Here is a 20,797-nt window from a genome sequence, read left to right as displayed (position 1 = left end):
GGCCTATCCTTTGTGCATGGACAGATCATCCTGGAAGTCAGGACATCTGCAGAGAAACCTTGTCAGGAACAGGCAACGTAACTTTATAGTTCAGGTTTCCCTCATACTCAGTGTATTTTAATGTAGTCAAGGAGGGGTCATCTCTAAAAGTTTAACTGGCCTTGGTACAAGAGTTTGGGTATGAAAGCTGAACCACTGCAGAAAAAAAATGAGTTCTGATGACTATTTTGGAATGAATCAACTGGCTGGGGAGGAATGGCAGTATGACATGAAATCATACAGGTCACCAGTACATTGTAAGTTATTACCTCTCCTTCTGTGGGTGCTGGAAGTCTGATGATGCTGAATGTGAGACTCCGTAAATAAGTCTAGAGGGATTTTAGAAAAAATGAGTCCTTGCAGCTGTCTTTTACTTTTCCGGTGATGTTGGAATTTGTTTCCCATTTTCAGATCCCTATGCTTTGATTTTTTTTCTAATGTTTTCATGGGTTTTGCCCTTTAGATATCACAAAAATTGTTCAACAAAGGACTAATCATAACCACTTCATACTATTTCAGTGCTCAAATATGTTGTAAAAGACTTACTGTGAAATTGGCACCTTTCCAGCTGTAGGTGCTTACACCCTACAAAATGACACGTTTGAATCATATGCTCTGACAAAAAGAACAATTTATTTTCAGTTCGTCATTGCATAAATAGGAAAATACCGAAAAGGAAAGCTGAAGCAAAAGTCGCAACTGTGTCTAAAACCTATCTGAAAAGTCCCGATGTGATGCAAATCTTTGTGTGTGTAACCGAGAGCCCTACTCCGACATCTTCTCTGTGGCTTGGTACTGGAAGTATGGCTGGGCCCGTCTACTTCTGGTTTACTGCACGTGCCATTGGGACAAGCCGTTGGTGAAGTTCACATCCGAGAGTTGTGTACATGAAACTGGAATTCTGGAAACACCGTAAGGCTGGCATTAGTGAAAAATGAAAATGACATGGTAATGACAAATAGGTGAACTTCATGGCAAAAATACCCACTGCCAGTCTAGACCTTGGTCCGGGTGGTGTTAGTGACAGGTTTAGCTGTTGAATTTCTGATGTGGGAACAACTTGCAGGAGAATTCTGAAATAAGTTACTGAGTAATGAGTGTTCCTTTGTGTTACTTGAGTTTTGCGAGTTTATTTCAGCAGCTACAGAGTAGTCAGCTATCTAATAAAATTAAAAATATGATCAGTAGATAAGTAGACAGCTAAAGGATAAAACAGTGTCATACTTGTTATAAACTAAAAAACGCAAGCTAAATCTTCATGTTAGCACTATCTACAGAAAGGGAAGTCTGAAAGCGGGGAATCTCAGCAGTCACCCAGAGACAGGCTGGGCATCAGACTGATCAATAAAATAACCATTTGGGTATTATTTCTCTGTAGCTCATACATGACATATTAAAGAAAACTCTGCCTTGACAGATGCTCATAGTCTTGTCTCTCATAAAGCTGATAGGGCCATATCTCAACTTTTAAGTGGAAGAAGCACTACATTATTCTGTTCTACCACTTAAAAAAAAAAAATTAAAAATCTCCTTCTCTCACATCTCCATGCATAGGACATATAATTGCCTGTCCTACAATCATATGGACTTTTTGAGCACAGGTAGTTACATTCTTATTCTAGATTCTGAATTATATACAGGTTCTTTCAAGCAACTCACAACAAAATATGGCAGTTTTCTTTCCAACAACAATAAGAATAATTCAAAAAAACTAACAGTTTCATTACAGGATTCTGTGAAGTTGCAGATTTCGAACCAAACTTTTTTGAAAGCACAACAAGAGTAGAGTTTTTTTTGCAACTAGGTCTAATTACAACTGCTGTTCAGCTCTTGTGAAATTACCCAACACTTTACTACCAATTTATCTGTTGGCAGAAAGTGACATTATTGTCTCTCCACAAGGTGGTAGAAAATATTCAAGGTCTTGCAAGACCTTTTCCCAGTGGAGAAGAAATCAATTAAATAGATTCTGAATATACATTAAGTATAACTTGATTTAGGTTCAGACATAAGCTGTGTCTCAAGCATGAAAGGACTGCAAGTGATATTTGCAATATCACTTAGTAATTTCTGTGGGATTTGGGTTACTCTCTAAGAAATTACTGTGATTGCAATAGGACTGCAAGAGTATTTGAAACAACCTTATAGAACATAACACAGTTTTCAAGAACTGACTCTGCTTCTGGTATTCAAGCACTCTGTTAGGAACAAATTTCCTTGCACCACTCAGAACATTACATAAGAAAAGTGACAGCAGCACTTTGCATATCTTCTAGAAACACACCATTTATTTACAGACTTAAGCCTGGAACATTCATCTAGGCAACTTGTTATGCAATTTATATGGTACAGTTTGCTTCTAAAATAAAAGAAGAGTACAGACTGCCTTTTATGTCTTTATATAATATGCCATGTAGGAACTATAGGCATTACACAGACTTGGGGTTGGAATCTATACTAATTTCCAATATAGTAAGCATAGTCATTAAATTCCAAGCCTGTATGTTCTTTCTTAATTTTCCTTCATTCAGAAACACCCTCAAAACCAAACAGATAGCACAGCTGTATTTTAAATATTCTTTATGTAAAATATTCTAATATTTTTATATTTTTTTTGCTAGATTTTATCCTCCTACAGCTTAATATTACAGGCACAAACACCAAAGGGAGTAATAAACTTTAAAAGGCAGAGTCAGTGGAAATTTGCAGATGCAGATTTCTCATTCTCAGACAGAGCAAATGTGATTGTTCCTCTTCATGAATTACAAGTGGAACACACATTAGGTTTGCTATAAATCTTGGTGAACTCATTTATATGGTTCTATTATTGCATATCAGAGTGATAATTCATGTGACAATTGTAGAAATCACATGAACATTCAGCACCAACTGATTTTTGCCAAACTTTCTTTATTTAGCTATGACATCAATTTGTATATTTCGATTTAGTCAGCATAATTTTTAGACTGTTAAACTAATGATAAATGAGGCTGTTTATTGCCACATGAGGAGATTATCACACAACTGTTGGTCCACTGACCATCCTTATAATGACAAAGACGAGTCTTTATGGGTTAGTATTGCTCACTCGGTGTTAGCTTTGCAGTATTCCTGCTGCTTGATAACAAAGAAAATACAAACTGCCTTGCAAAGCAGACAGACTTTCCTACTGTGCGCTTCCGACGTAAAACTTCTGCTTTACAAACTGATTTGAACATTATCACTCACTTATAAATAGAAAATGGTCAAATAAGCGAAAAGACTAGTAAGCACATAACTCCGTCAATAGCACATACAACTTTTCACACAAAAAAGAAGCCAAAGTTAATCCTTTTCTAGTTCTGATGATGATCTAGTCTGATCACTATCATCAGACGTGGTGATAGATATTTTGCCATTTAACTCTGAGCCATTTCTGGAGGTGATCCCACGTTTTAACCAATATATCCCTTGTTGCTCTATGCAATTTGTTCAGTATATTTACTGACTAAAAGAAAAACATTAGGCCATTAGGCACTGTCATTAAAATACAAAGCTACTGGAATCATGGACATCATACAGAAGGGAAGAAAAACAACCTATCACCCCAGCCACCTCACTGACTGCAATAAAAGCCAGCCTTTGGCATTTATTCATCTTAGTGAGATGTTGTTATCGAGTAGGTTCGCACATTACATTTCATGCAAAATACTGTGTGCAGCAACAACATACGGCTTGGCTGAATTTTGAATATTGTGCTAGTGATAGAGCCAGGAAACGTTACCTAGATGCTGGAATTGGAGCAGATTTGGGTTACTCTCTAAGAAATTACTGTGCTACATCAACTGTTCTGCATATTATGAATAACCTGGACTGGATGGGCAGAATGAGTTTTTAAGGCCAGCGACATCCCTGAAGTATAAAGGGCTATTTGGCTTCTGTGACAGCAGCAGCGGTGAGCAGGACAAGTTCACACAATGTGGGAAAGGAGCGTGTGAGACGCTGTGATAAAAATCACAGGAAGAAGCCTTCACATTGATCTATCAGGTTTCTTGAAGAAATCATTAGGGACAGTAGTGGAAAGAAAAGCAGTGAGGAAGGCTGACATATAAAACTTTACAGAGTCAAGTACAGCGAGTTGCTTTAAGTGACAGTAAACAGGGGCTCAAGTGCATTCACTCCAACAACACTGAGTTTGTGCGATGCATCCTTTTTAATAACCAGGCTTTTTCGAGTATTACATGGTGAAGTGTGAGGCAGAGGATTTTCTCTAAGATAAAGTTTTCCTTCTTAATATATATATGATTTTCTTTGAAAGGGTTTCTCAGATTTCTAAACACGTCCTTACTTAGAACTTTGGTTTTTACTACTGTTCTATTACCTTTCCCCTTGAATAGGTTGGGGCCCATTCCTGCTTTCCTCGGAAACTATTATTGCACAGTAGTGGATGCAATTAAAAGAAAAAAAGAGAAAAAAGTTAAAAAACCCCAACAAAATGAACCCCTGAATCCCCCAAACCAAGCAGTAATTGTATTCAACATTTAAAACTGAATGACTCAAAGACAGAGTAAAGATAAAGAATGAATGCATCTTGAATACATCAGGAAAGCAATACAAGTTATTTCAGTACAGTTGGCACATGCCCAGAATACAACAGGAAGAATTGGACCCTGGCTCTACTTTTCTGTAATACATATATTTTGCATTTAATTTTTGTTCCTGCTCTGGTGTATTTCAAAAATTTGAGAGCTGCAAAAAAATTGAGACTTCTTTCCCCATTTTGTAATTACTAAGTTGTAGAAGCAGAAGTAAATATGACTCCTCCAAAATACAAAAGTTCCAAGTTTTTTTTTTCAGATAAAAGCTACTGTTTATCCTAAGTGTACCATTAAATCTGTTCTTTAAGACAAATGAAAAAGATATTATTAACTGAAAACAATTTCTGAATGATATTTTTTCCCCTTTAGAATACTGATTTAAAATAATCAGGTAGCTTTATTATTTGTGGATCTCATTAAGGAAAGAAAAAGCAAGCCCTGGATTTGTAAGTGACATGCATAATGGAACAGGACCCTGGAATTTCTATAAATTCAGTGCAGAAAGGGGGTCGGATAACAAATATTCATTACAGCAGGTGACCATTTTTTTTTCACTGCTGAGTCTTTGTGAGCATTGATTCAAGTTCCTAGAAGGCCAAGATACGATAGAGTGCATGAAATTCTGGTTATGATGATTCAGATGCATTCTGATGACGTTAGAATAGTATCATATGATGTATAAGCTATGTGTCACCTGCACAGAATAAGGGTGAAAAATATAATACCATTGAAGTCAATGGAAAAGTTCCACTGGCCTCAGTGGAAATAGGATTTACCGGGAAAAAATTCATAAACTATTTCAGACACAAGATGAAATTCAGAGTCTTCCTGGCATTTTAGGTTTATATTAAAAAGCACAACCATTAACATCTGTTCAAAGGAGACTATGACTGAAATAGCAGCACCGTTAGATTAAGTCATTACACAAACCAAAAGAGAAACTTCAGAAAGCTTTAATACACATAGTATCGATTTGAATAAACATTATTCCAGGTAACCCTCTTGCCTGCTCAATTCTCCTAAGTGTCATATGATCCTATTGGCATTTCCTGAATGGTGAGGAAATCTGACACTGTAAATAATAACGGCTGGTCTTCGATTCAAATGCCAACCAGAACTCAGGCAGAGGAATTAGGGTGAGCTGGTATGCAGAATCAGCACTGTGGATCCCATTCTGTTTTTTGTATTCTCAAAGAGTTAAGATCCAGGGACCAAAACCACGCTCACCTTTTTTTAAATCTCTCTCTCTGTTCTCCATTTCCCCACTCCTTCTCGTTTTCTAAGTCTTTGACAAATAAATGATATTCGTGTTCATCACACAATAGTGTTTCTTGAACAGTGCCCAGGGGGTTGTTTTTGCACATTTCACTTTCCCAGACCTGTGGGGACACCACTGGCAATTTTAAACCACAAAGAGGTTTTGGCATGACACAGCAGTAAAGAAGCTGAATTCACAGTTGGTGATAATGAAAGATAGGCACCTGCCATAGATGAATCAACCTGGACAAGGAAAACATTATGAGACCAAGGAATTAAACAACAAACAAAAATTGCAAATTACTTTATACCATCACAAGAAGATTAGGAAAAAGACTCCTTGCCTAACTCGTAGCCCATAACCTAAACCAGAAAAATTCCAAACAAGATGACTTTGCAGAGTCTGCCTGGAAGCAAAGTCCGTCATGAAAATTCAAACCAACCAATAAGATTATACCAACAGCCTTCTTAAGCAATCCAAGCAAACAGAGAGAGAGGGGTAAATTCATGCACGTTAACCAACAAGTACCAAGCATTCAGGATCTCTCCTTTGGACACTGAGTTCTGGACCTATCCCCCAGCTGGTCCACATGGCAGGGCACCTCACCTCTCTCATCTGGAGCAGAGCAATTTCCAGTAGCATTAGGACTGAAGTGCTGTAGCAAACTACCTCAGACACAGAAGAATTTAGAGGAGAGACACCAGGACCTGATGCTATCTCTTAAAGGACAAATTTATGTTAGCAATACACAAAGGTTTCACATTTTACCTACTTGCAGCACATGAAAAAAAATCTGGCTTGAAACATAGCAATAAATACATATATTCTGTCACTGAGGTACTTTCTGCTTCTCACTGAGTCAGAAGTGCATAGAGTTCACAACAGCCTTGTTATAACACTTCAGAACATGCTTCATGCAGAAACACTTGGCTTTATGACACTGCAGTTCTACTGCACCTGGAGAAGTTTCCTTGGAGCCCTGGGCCAGAGGGAACCTTAAAGACCACTACAGACAGCCGCATCTCCCCCCCCCCACCCCGCAATCCCCCCCCCAATCCCCCCCCCATGCTCCACTTCCCTTAGACCTGAGATACCTGGAATTAGTTCCAGCTGTGGCTGGGTTGAATAGCAGCAATTTCCTGGGAGTGACTCACTGTTTCACATATTGAGTTTTTCTTAAAACAAACCAGCCTCTTCTTAAATCAAAATCTGCTGTTCCTCATCAAATAAAAGAGCCCCTCCGTTATGGTAAAAAGCTATCAACTTTTCTCCTTAAAGAAAAAGCAAAGGAAAATCAAATCTGTGTTCAAGCACAGAAAGAAGAGACGTGTAATTCACCCTGTTGTTCTAGACTATATGTGTGCTCGCATATTATAGGCTGACTTTAATATATTACTGCATTAAATGGGCAAATACCTGGGGTCTGACCACTGGGTAAAGATGCTTTTATCTATCAAGGAATGGATACACGGTTCCTTGATATACAAGTCATTGTACCCATGTACAGGACAATGTGAGACCTTTTCCTCAAAACCATATTTCTCACCTTTTTTGTCTCCCCTTTTCATTTCTACTGTTTTTCAGTTAAAGAACTGTGATACTACTGTAAGTTTTCTTCTCCAAAACACGAGCTAGAGAGATCCATCTCTTTTCCTGGGCAGCTTTGGGAGCTTGACCTCCCTACACCTTCACCTTTGTGAGAGAAATCCCTACCTCCACCTTCCAGCTGACTCTTCTGAAGTCTACGGCACAAATAAAGGAGCAAGCAGTTGAGCCTTGGCCTCCCAATTAATTTTTAGCTCTCTAACCATCAGAATATCTTTTATTTGAAGAAAGATTAGTAAGTTCATACCTTACAGGTTCCCTTACAGGAACACAATTTGTTCCAAGAAAAAAAAGGAACAAAAAAAAATCCAAGACTACCATGAATGTCTATTACTATTGATCTGTAAAGATGCAAAAAATTCTAGCGGGCTTATAGCAGTAGCTTTACCTCATTTACTTCTTAAAATCTCTTCTTCCCAGCTTAGATGGAAGCAACAATATAAGATCTTACATATGCTAGATCTTCCCAGCTCTTACCAGTTGTATCATTGAAGCTAGGTAGAAGTAAGGCTGGATGGAAATGGGGTTTAAAATTCTAGCCATCCTCTGCATCAGATTTGTTCAAATGTTACCAGTGACAAGAACAGTTGGAACTTTCTGGGACGTCTGATATTCTGATCATTATGATATTGTATGATATGTATGCTCATTTGGATAATCTTAACCATAAGAGTAGAAATCTATCTAAGAGCTAAAATACATGCATTTTTGATGTTGGTGAAAAGCAGACTGGGACAACCTACTCATAGCACTGAACAGAGTGGATGAATTCAACTCAATATATGAATTCAGTTCAGGTACTGGCAGAATACAGGCTAATATAACTTGGAGAAACTAGTCTAAATAGACATTTAATAATAAGAAAGGTGGAAAATTCTCAGAAAAATAAAAAAGTTAAAGAAGCATTATTTTCATATTTATTTTAGTTTCAAAACTACTTAATTTTAAGATTCCAATTCAACAGGGCTTTTAGATATAGTTACCAGCCCCCTTAAAAAATAACTGTATTGTCTTTTCACTACATTAACTGATATGGTTTAACAAAATCAACAGATATGACAGGAAATACTGCATAATCTAATTTTGATTTTACTAGTTTCCTTATTTAGTATAAACACTAAACACAGCTGTGTTTTTAAAATGTGACTTGGAATGGAGCTTTTAGCTCTGAGCAGTAGTATTTGTTTTTCTCAACCTATTAAATTGACTTGGAACAAATATATACCTCTACCTTCATGCAAAAAACCAGATGATTATTTAATGTAATTATAAAGAGAACACATTGAGAACCACATGACTGTCTTAGGCAATGATTTTTAAAAATCTTTTTGTTCCATCATTTGCAAATAATTTTCCATGATTCATCACATAACTTGTTATTCAAGCCTTTTCCAGAGGAACTATCAGACTCATAAATTATTTAATGGTAACTCTATGTTGAACAAGTTTCCCCCACTTCATATTACTGGTATAATCACATTTTTGTCTAGAAATAATAACTCAATGCTTCTTTGATAATCAGAGTGAATCACACTGAGGTTTTTAATCAACTAAAAGATGGGTAAAGCTAGAAACAGAACTACAACTACATCCAGAACCTATAAAAACAGAGATTCACAGTAATATCTGTTCTTTGTGTTTCATTTTGAGCTGTACCTATCAATCATGTATTCAAAACAAGAAAGGAGGAAAATTTTAAAAAACAAGGTTAATATGTAAGCCCAAGCAACTGCATCATTCTTTTAACTATTTACCAGTTCGACTTGAACCAGGCTAGATTTAAAGTTTAGATGTGAAGGAAAAAATACTATTCCTAGGGGGCACACGGAACCCAATAACTTTCTTCTTCATGCTTAATAATCTTGTATGTGAGGGACCAATCTAATTTGTGGAAACGAATTGTACCTTAGGGATATGTTATTTCAACCCAAACGGAATATATTATTCATTCTGAAAAGTAGCAATAAAGATTATATAAGATGTAATTCATTATTTTTCTAAATGTTCCATGATTCCACTGGGAGGTGAGACTTAAATAGCTTACAGGAAGCCTACCTTAATTAGGTTGCTTTTCAAATCAAATATAATATAATTTTAACATAAAAACGTCACTTAAGGGAAGTATTCCATTTACAAGGATGATTAATGAAATTTAAAGGGGGGGAAAAGATAGATCCATGGGTAATATAACATGTGAAGGAATCTGAGAGAGGGAATGATGCACACATAAATGGACGTGTACAAATATGCAACTAGCTATGAGCTATGTACAGATATCTGTCTCATATTCATGCATGCCTACACACACTCACAGAGAAAGGCAATTTGTTACCAGAGCAACCACGGTCAGTTGGTTTTTTGTCCTCCATCAGAATTGGTTTGCATTTTTGTTAACTCATTTTAGCTACTAGAAGCTCAGAAGAATTTATTGTATAAACAGATTTATTTAAGCTTAGTACTTATGTTTACATTTGTAAGAATGTCTTTTCCAGCATTATGATGGAAAAATAAAAAAAAATAAAATATTTTTCAGAGATTTGCAAACAGTTCATTGTAAGACATTGAAGTTATAATTGAGGTACTTCGCCTCAGTGGTGCTATTAAAATATTGATGTGTATGCCATAGAAATAGTCATTGCCTTTTCTGTGTATAGAGAAATGCTTCAGTTTCTCAGACCCCAGAATGCAGTAATTTCCATAAATATTGACTTTTAATGAGGGTAGTGGTCAATGATTTAATTTGTGGACTGCAATTCCACTGTAATTTAAGAAGCAACCATAAAAGCTGAAATTTAGGAGCTTTAATTCTCAGTGTATCCCCTTCTGAAGACACTCAGTACTAAGTTTTATAAGCCTTCAAATAGCCTTTAAATGAAGTAATTGAATTCCACTATTACCATGCACTTGCAACACTCCAGGTACCCAGCCACAGTTGAGTTTTCTGCAATTAGGCAGCAAAATTTGAAACTTCCAACCTTACCTTTTCTGCGTCGCAGTTAACACAGTAGAAAACATACTCTAGGAAAATTTAGGCATTCAGGGATTTATACATCCTAGGTGACCATGGTCCTTGGCTGGAAGATGCTGTATATAATCCACTCACAAATCCTTTTTCCTATCAGGCAAGAAGCTCATTGAAATGAAGACATATTTTGACCAAATAGTGAGTGAGGGAAGCAAAAACTATCATTTTATCACTTTTTTCCTATCTTTTTTTTTTTCCCTGTGGAAAGGTGTAAAAGTTTGTGAGTCAAATCAAACACAGAATACAGTATTCTGTGTTTGGATAGGACCACTCACATGGTCTATACAAGAAACAGGTCCATCCTGTAAGTCTGGTCTATACTTAAACAAAACCAGACTAATGTATTTTATTAATTACAGTCTGTTCACCAGAGACATTTTTCCAGTAAATAAAAATCATATTTCCTCCAGAGAAATGACATGTGTGAAGTGGTTAGGGGCTGCAAACAGTATTTTTCCTCATAAATGGCAATAGGGATTTTGTAATATGATTTCACATACAACTCAGATAATTTAATATATAATGTTAAAAAGTACTTCACAAGATCTGTGAAAAAAATGTTATTAGTTTTTGGCTTGGTGAGAGACTACAATTTTTAATCAATTCTGGGTCAATCATTTTCTAGTTCGCTTAGAACAAACAACAGATGTTGTTTTGAGTCAAATGAAACTTTGTTTTTAGCTGTATATTTTAACCTTAAAATCTGCTATGTAGTTTTAGGCAGCTTTCTAGATGAAAAGTTATTTCAAAATAAAAATTTTAAAAAAGCCTTTATGTATGTTTCTTTTCAAATTTTAAAATGTCTTTCTGGAATTTTAGTTGACTTTTTTTGTATGGATAATGCAATGTACTTGCCAAATAAAAAAACCTACTCACAACTTTGTGCCAGTCTATACAGATCTGCAGACCCAAGTCACCCCGGACATTTCACCCAGCTGCAGATACCTCTGTTTCATCGCCCACAGAAGGTGACTGCTAGTCACTGCCAATGAATGAAGCACGTCAAACAGCAATCTTTCTATACTCTCAAAAAGGTGAGGCTGTAGTAATAAGCAATTCTGAAACCTTGAGAGACTTAGAAATAACCAGGACTCTCTTGTTAATGAACAAAAAACAATTAATCAGTTCCACATAACAATTTGTAAAGCAAATAAGTAGAGCGACGGATTGTCATGCACAAACATCATGTACCAAATACTGATTACATGCTTTATAGTATAATGTTCTCTATGTGTATTACTATGCAGATTTAAAATAAATTACATCCTTTGTTATGATTAATATTTGATGTACTTAATGGTATTTGACAGATGCCAATCTTTTTCTTTATTTTTTAACATTTTCTTCTCGTATCACGTCTTCCCTGAGTCTATTTTTAGCCTTCTCTAAACTATTTGCTAAGCTGTCCTTTTCTCTGTGGAAAGCATCAAAACGTTAAGGACTGGGGCATTTTGGACACATCCCAGTCATGCCACAGCAACAGCCCCTGACACCATCCCCCAGCAGGGCTTTCAGCACATGCGAAAGATCCTTTACTATAGATGAGAAGAGCTGGGAAAAACAATAGCCTCTCAGAGCCCACCATGAGCACCTTTACTATTTGGATCCACAGATATGCATATTCATCAATCAGCTCTTCCTCCTGGGCACTGATTGACTTTATGACCTGAGGAGGAAAAACAGCTTTTGATACCAACACAGAAAGTTCTACAGCAACCATCTGACCTCTTGTGTTGATAATAGGAAACTAATCAGCTACTGGCTGAAGGAAATTAAAGGTCTTGCTCCTTTACACACTGATGATGATGTCCTCTGAGCTAAGGTGAACACATCTCTCAAATGCAATCATGACTTTACTGCTAGTTATTCCACACATGGCCCCTTCAGCTCCACATCTTCTCCCAGGAGAACTCTTTGTCTCAGCTGTGCGGTTCCCACCCAGCCTCGAGCTGGCTCCTCCTCAACCTGGAATATTCTCACAGGTTTATAGGCCACCTTTTCCAGCTCAGTGAACTGCTTCCCAGCCCGTCTGTCAGGGTCACAGCATGTGCATGATGCTTTGTGCAGGCAAGAGGTTACGACCCCTTGGCTGTAGGGTCACTGCAATATGAGTGCACATCCCCACCTACGGAGCTCAGAAGGTCCGTAGGGGACAGGTCTGTTAGGGGCCAGGGGAAGAAGAGGGGTGGTGGATAACAGTGGCGTCCTTCTCCCCAGGGGACAACAAAAACATTGTACAAATGAGATTATACAGACATACAAGTAAATCACTGTCTGACCATGTCTTGCAGCAGTCCCAGACCTCCCACCACCTTCTGCTTCACAAGCTCTTCACGCTAAGTAAGGGTCACAACATCTGTACTAGCTGTTTCCAAGACAACCTCAAGGGACTTATAAGGGCCTGAGAGAATGGGGTAGAGCAATATACCATATTTGCAAAGCTCTCTGTCCTGAATATCTCTCCGCTACACTTGGGAGTGTAGGGGACTTAGTGATCTCCAGTCTGTGTTCTTACTGTTAACCAGCAAGTGGTTGGGTTTTTTTCAAGGTGGCTTACTAACACCACAAATATTTGAAATTAAATATGGAGGTTTATATTTTCCGCGTTCAGATGAATCGTTTGGGATTCAGCTATGGTCGCTGCAGTTTAGGTAAGTGGGGGTCACCAAGGAATAGGGAGAGGAAAAAAAAAAAAAAGAATTTCTGGAAGAAATATTTTTCAAAGGAAAGGAGAGATTTCAGTTGTCGTTTTTTATTTCTTATGATTTTACAGCTTGCTCTTTGATTTTCTGTGCAAGAAACAATCTGCCTGTCTTATCTGTAAAAGAAGATAAGGGCACATCATATCATAGTATTTTGAACCAACTCTTAGCCTTAGACTCTGCTCTAAGGTCTCATTATTCCCAGAGGATATAGATAGAAATGTCTGTCTCAGGGGTACAATTTCTTTTTCCTTCAAATTATATGACAAGTCTTTAAGAGAAGTTATTTGTCCATTATGCTACAATATGTCTAGAAATGGTATCCATCATGACTGAGGAAAAATCATTCATTTTCAGACCTGTCAGTCTGAGCAGACGAAATAGGTAGGCATCTCAGCATGGAAAAATAGAGGCAGCTCATCCTCCATTAAAGTTTATCACCGTCAAGGGACCTCTGACATCCACTAAGTTAGTTCTTCCTTCCTAGCAGTTACTTTTACTTTTTTAACAGGAAGTTCAAGCTTAGAGTTGGAGTACAGCTATTTTAACTCTGATAGCAGGAGAGAGCTGAAAAAATGGAGACGCTTGAGTGCATACTCAACCTATACCTCTGCTGTGCATGAAAACAAGCTGATGGAGTTACACACTCACGGTTTATCCTTTGTTTGTGATACCCCAGTGAAAATGAAGCGGTAAATGGTTAGCACAAAAATTCAGAATAGAGGCTAATGAAACAGTATTAGGCAGGTGCAGCAAAATCATCATGTTTTGGAACGCGTAGAGGCTTGTCATATAATGTGATGATGGTGTTAACTGCCTCTTGGACAGAAGTCTTACATCATATTCCAGCAGCTCACAGAAACTACACCATCAGGAAGCAAGCTATGATAGTAAAAGCTACATTAATTCATTTTGTAATATAGATTTTTACATGCATCCTTAGATCAGATTACTTAATTAAAATTTTTTTTGAATATTTGAAAATAAAATATTGAGAAAATGTTCCAGTTTGTGATGAGAAATCTAGTTGCACAGGTTAGTCAGAAATAGAAATTGTGTTAACATCAGTTAATGGGTAACTCTTCCTCCCCTCCACCCCCAAACATGCATAGTTTTATGCAGCAAAAGAGAAACTTATTCTTGGGGATATTAGGCATCTTTTCCTTCTAAGATGTTTGTTTGTTTCTATAGATGACTCTGACCACGCTGAGCACAGGATCTGAACATTAAACTTCCACGACCCTTCCTCTAATGCCACTTGGAAACCTATGCCAAAGAACTCCACACAAAAGCTGTAACAGGACAACATGCCAAAGGAGTGAATGCTGCATATGCTACATAATTTTATCTCATAGTGAACTTCCTCTCAGAACATCTCATGGTGTTTTTAAACGTTCATCTGCAGATCGTTCCATATATAACAACAAGATAGGAAACAAATACTCAAGTCCTTAATCCTAACCCTTCGTGGCTCGGACTGTCTCTTTACTACAATTTCTCACCCAATACCACAAGACCACGGTTCTGGCAGGGGACTTCCCTATTAACGATGGTTTGATTCCATAGTATGAATATCTTATAATAAAACGGCAAATAAGTAAAAGTATTAGCTACACCTGAGGGTTAGGTCTTCCAACTTATAGCAGCAGACACATAATGCTTTGTGCTTCACTTATTATGGGGACGAAATAACTCTGACCAAAAGGTGGACTGCAATTCATACATGACATTTCTTTAATTTAGCCTATCCTTATAGTAATGGACATTAAACAAAAAAAAAAACAACAAAAAAGAAGGCGTGAATTAAAACATCTTTATCACACAAAAGCATGGTACATCAAAACAAATTGCATGTGTAATTGTATTTTGATCATGTTCTTATTATCTATTATAAATCTTGTGTCTGACTATAGATATTGTACAATTACTTTCTACATTTGGCATAATTGTTTTGATCTTAAATGTTATTCATTCTAAGAGAAAAATACAGTAGATAATGCTATATAACAAAGGAAGCATTTATGAGTAATGATGCTGCTCAACAAACCCATTTTCATTTTCCTGTTTAATAACTATAGAGCTACTATAACGGTTATGTTATGTGTGTGGCCAAAATTATGTGACAATTGCTAATATAATGATACAGCTATGGTAACTCTGCAATTCCTGAAAAGTGAATCATATAGTCTAAATAAAAAATGTTGTGTACCACCTGTCTGTAGCCAAATGTTAAGTCAGTAATATTTCAATTAGAAAAAATACATTGTTAGGCTTTTATATCACAGTAGGTGGCACCCAGTTCACCTAATTTTAGCCACCAGAAAGTAAGGAGTACAGTCTAATTCTAAAATATCAATTTATTGCACTGTCAATTACCAGAAGATTAAGTCCTTCTTAAAATAGGTGGGCTGAATTGTCCTCTGGAGAACACACTCACTGACTACAGATCACTTCCAGACAAGTTTTGTAGACTAGGCACCTAACTGGAACACAGATATTAGCTAAATGTGCTCCGACAGGCTTTTAGGCTTTTGAAGTCAACCACCTGTACATCACATATTCTTCTGTAGTGTTTGACTTCCCTTTAACAAACAGCAATTTCAATTACTCAAAAATTCTGAATTCTCAGAAAACCCTCTGAAACATACCGACAGTGAGAATAGAAAAAAAGCCTAGCAGACCATTAATACTCAATACCTCCCCAATGGCAGGAAATTTGTTGAGTGAGATACACAGATGATCCAGCTGGTGAGCTCTACCACACACTGAAGAAGAAAGGAATAATCCCAAAATTGGAAAATCAGCCTTGTGTTGCAGAGCTTAAGGAGCTTTCTATAGTTATCTTACCAAAGAGAAGGCTGAAGAAAGGCTTGCTCTACCCTGAGCAGGAGGGATAAGTATATCAGCCAAGCTGAGCAGCAATTCTAACTAATACCTCCCTGCAGCACCCACAGTTTGTCATCCTATCTTCATTTGGAAAAAAACTCCCGATGTTTCAGAAAGGAGAAAAGAATCTAGCAAGTCCCCTTCCTATGGAAGGGGAAACAGATATTAATTTCTGATCGATCAGATGACTAAATGAGGCTCTGAAGCATGAGACTAATAAATGTTATGTTTTTGTAAAACTAAGTGTTATGAGAGTATTTAGAGCAAAAAGAAGGTATCACAAATGCCCCAGGAAGATGCAGTAGACCACCTGGAAGATGTAGGATGATTCCTCAGTACACACAGGCTGAAGATTTCTTCTGAAAAGCTGAATTAAATCATACACATCTTAGAAAACTGTTCCAACTCACAGCAAAGATTCTGAATGACAAGAAGTTGCATCTTTGCATCATCTGTCAGACTGCTAGGAAATCATATCCTAATTAAGCAATTAATTTCTCTAACCTCAGCTAACAGTCTTTGGATAGGAGGATCTTCATGCCTCACACTATTTAAATGCATCCATGCATAAGCACTTCTAAAGAGAGAGCAAGTCTTCTCTCAACTTCCTCTTGGATAAGGCCACTCTTTGCAACATAAGTCTTGATATTCCAAATTCTGGATACATTTTGTGAGTTTCCTTTATTCCCACTTGATTATTTTAATATTTCATTTGAACTGTGGTACTTTTAGCACAGCCAGGGGAAAAAAAAGCAAAATCTTTTCATTACCTAAATTTTCTTTTTTTTTTTTTCTTTTAGCTTGTTCATTTTTGGGATGTATTTCTCGAGTTAACTCTGAAATGAGTTTCAATAGTATATCTACTCACATTGACCATTAAAACCCTTTTTAACTTACTGTATTTCTACACAAGAGCTCCAACTTTGTAAGCACAGTGTGTGGTCTTCATTTCAAAATGCATATCATTATGCATATCAGTATTCAATTGCGACCATTTAATTAAGTGCTCCAGGTCATTCTTAAGATCAGAGGTACTGGAAGAAAGGAGGAAGAGATTAATGGAGTTGTAACTTCTGCCCTGAGGGACGATGGGTTGATGCAGTGAATATGCTCCACTTGCATGGCTGCTATTGAGCAGCCTCTTCAATCAGGTCATCAACTGACTCCATACCTTGCTCTGCATTACTATCCCATCCTTCTCATCATTTCTTACCCCAGAAATGTTGTATCATTTGCAAACTTCACATAGATGACTCCACATGTTCTCTATATGTCTCCAGCAAATATTAATTGCTCAGTAACAGCCCACAACTTTCTTTTCTTCCCATTAGCAACTTGAATTTTGTCTTCTATGAGGGAGTCACTTTTAAACTCAATCTGCAAAATACCCTGTTATTCCATGTAGTGAGAGCTTTCAATCACAAAGAAGCTGGAGAAATCCAGATGTTATGATACTGTCTGTTTTGACCAGGTCTGCAAGTCTGTCAGAAAACAAAAATACAAAAAGGTAAGTTTGAAAAGACAAATTCCACAAAACCAGACAAGTAATGTAAGAATCAACATTGTAATAATTAATCACCGTCAAAGTCCCAACTCAACTGTTCCTTTATTTTATTTAGAATCAATATCAATCTAGTTGATATATAATTCCCAGGTCATGATTTTCACCTTATCCAGTACTGGGGCAATTTTATAACCTCAATCTTTTGTACAACACTTGTTTTCTTGTTAATGTTGATATTAATTGCGGTCCAGGACTACACAGTTAGTTTTTCTATGACTCCAGGATTTATGTCACCTAGACTAGATGATTACATATGGTATAATTTTAGTAAATGTTTCTTCTCATCCTCCCAGTTATAGCTGGCAACCTTTCTATTTCACAAGGGCTGGAAACAGCTTCTTTCTTTCAAATTCTGGCATAGCTCTTATTCCTTACACAGGTTTTACAATGCTATTTTTAACACAAACACTACTTTTTTTGAAAAACCTTCCTTTTTACTTACTCTATTCACTATTGATATCCCTGTTCTATTTCTTCTCCCCCTTAGTAATTGCATGAACCTTTTAAATAGTAACTTGTATTTACTACCTTTTTCCTGTTTTTATATCCCTTATCCTGTTTTATTGCTGCTCTACCATCTCCTTTTGACCTAGATGACTGCCTTGCACACCGTCGCTTTATTTAGAGAACAATGTAGGGAATAAAACATATATGCTAAATTTAATTCTTTCCAATCTGTGTGGTTTACAATAGAGTTAGTATTATATATCTTTACATCTATTGGAGCAAACATTCCCACCGCTTTCAAAAATCAGGATTACTGATACTTTTGTTGATTAAGATAATGCCGCCCTCAGCGGCCGGCACACAATCAGTACAACTTTGCTCACAATGCCCAGTTTGGTGGACAACCAGACTCAGGCTCTTCCATATGAGTGAAATGATATTATACCACATATGGCTTCATAGCTGCAAGACTTGCTTCGCAGTATCTGTGGGTTTGCTTAATCTTGCTTAAGTATGGGTCTGCAAATAATATTTTACTTCAGTTTTTAATTTCATTCTTAAAAAATCGCTTACTTAATAAAGTAACAGAGATTAAACGTATTTGAAAGAGTGATTTTTTTATGGAAAAAATAAATGAGTCCCATTTAAGTGACGTCAGTATACTGCAAAAATAAATAAGACTAAAGATAAAAATACTAGGGGAAAAAAAGAATATTTTGCCAGTGGTGAACCAGTCTCTTAAAAAGAAAAATCACTAGGATAAGATCTGTTCATTAGTCTGCTTTCTATTCCTATCTGTGCAAGATATAGCTACGTATGAGTGGAAGGAAAGGCTGCAAGAGCATTTTGGCACTCTGAGTTCCTGAACTCCCTTTCCTCCCTTCTTTTTCAGCTAAGGTTTCTAGAAAAGGTTCGCGTTCTCAGTGCATGCTGCTTCCTGGTCCATGTTCACCTGTTTTTAAGTGGTGCTAGAGAGAATAAATGGATAGCAGAACAGCAGCTGAGGGCAGAATTGGAGTGAGCAGGCGGCAAGATCCTTGAGGGAAGAGAAGCTTCGCAATTGTTAAATTGTTTTTCTCTGTACAACAGAAGAGATAAGACTTGATTTTATCTGAATGCTCTCTGGACCAATTGTTTTTCCTCTCACTGTCCTTACAATACCTTTACACAGCTTTGAAGTCAGATACTTAAAGAGTCTTAGCAACTTTCTGCCATTTAAGACATAAATGGCTTTGGGGAAGCAAAAAAATATTATTTAAGGGCAGAATTTAACCTTCATTGTTTTGCCATGTGGTTACCTTGACCTTTATGGTGCACTGATGTTTCAATGAATCCGAGGTTCAATTATATACAAATACAGGTAACTTACTAACCAGGTTTACATGTTCTGCGTGGTACTGACAAACTCCTCCATTGAACTGGAAAAAAAAAAAAAAGTATGTATATATAAATAGACTTGCAGTTCTTTAATGCAAGCATCATAGTTTCGTTCATATTTCACTGCAAACCTTTGTACCAGACTTTAAGACATCTTCATCCATGCTCAGCCAAAATGATTACCCCCAAAATAAAGGAAGATAAATTGTGTATGACAATATGAAGTTTGCACACATCTCTCTCCTCCTTTACTCAGTTTAAAAGAGATTATTTTCACAAGCCCTACAATTTATTTTTCTTGGGAAGAGAGTAGAAAAGATGCAGTAAGGAAGTCCTTATTATATGGAATCTCTAGCCAGGGATTACCATACTGTAAAAGTACCTTGAAATTCGGTTCTTTATAAGTCAGAGTATCAGTCACTTCTAATTCTTGTTTGGATTTGACCTGAATACCTTTTCTGTCCTTCCAGTACTAATGTTGTATAAGCTTTATTAAAGTCACTTTTGAAAGTATTTGAATTTGAACACAAAGTCTCTTAATAATAATTATCTGATACAACATACGAATACTGAATATGAATATGATGCTACTTGATACTCTCTTTGCCTTGTTACTTTAGAAGCTATTTAAGTATGATATAAGTCTTGAAATAAATTAGTCATACAGTAATGCTTAGGTAACAGCTTCTTATATATAAGAAGGCAAAAAGAATCTGTTCTTCAAAGATTAGCTTGCTGAGAGTTAATTGTGCTCCAGCAACTGCTGTGCGACATAGCAATATCCAAATTCATGTTAACCCTACTACTTGTAAAACTATCTATAGCAGGCTTAAACTCAGAAAAGGCTCTTCCACTCTGAGAAATGAGAAATGTTATAACCTTGATTTAACATTTCTTTTTCTTTTTTTTTTTTTTGTGCACAGATTTACAAATCACAAATATTCTGAATAACATTATTTTTCACCTCCATCTTTAAAAAGTTATCTACAGAGGTCTACTGAATTTTTATTTAAGTACACATTAATGTGAAATTGAAAGAGATCCATTCTGAGCTCAGAGGGGGTGGCCAAGAAATTGTACAGTTTACTAAATTCAGTAATTTTTTCTATGCCTGAGAGAACAAAAAATGCAAAAGCTTTTCAATAGACAGAAATAGTAATTTTTTTCTGATGGGAGAAGACAAACAAGGTGTGGAAAAACAGAAGGTAGAACATGTTATCAATAGAAACAAAATAACAGGTATATTCAAGTATAGCAGATGTAGCAAAACACCACTATGATATTGTAAACTTACTTGAAACAAAGACACCAGTAATT

At 36.6% G+C, this 20,797-nt stretch overlaps 1 long non-coding RNA gene across 1 annotated transcript in view; it reads right to left on the bottom strand.

Moving 5' to 3' along the window:
* Positions 1–17,446: 17,446 nt before the first annotated feature.
* The window catches only part of LOC143164713 (uncharacterized), a 159,875-nt gene continuing 156,524 nt past the window's right edge, over positions 17,447–20,797 (bottom strand). The window contains exons 8-9 of the long non-coding RNA XR_012996114.1: positions 19,477–19,521; positions 17,447–17,573 (exon numbers count right to left, since the gene is read on the bottom strand). This is a non-coding gene — a long non-coding RNA (uncharacterized LOC143164713). The remainder of the gene's footprint in view (positions 17,574–19,476; positions 19,522–20,797) is intronic.

The sequence above is a fragment of the Aptenodytes patagonicus genome, chromosome 9 (assembly GCF_965638725.1).
Source record: "Aptenodytes patagonicus chromosome 9, bAptPat1.pri.cur, whole genome shotgun sequence".
Classification (NCBI taxonomy): Eukaryota; Metazoa; Chordata; class Aves; order Sphenisciformes; family Spheniscidae; genus Aptenodytes; species Aptenodytes patagonicus.
The sequence above is the reverse complement of the archived record's forward strand: the minus strand, read 5'-3'. Positions and strand labels throughout refer to the sequence as shown.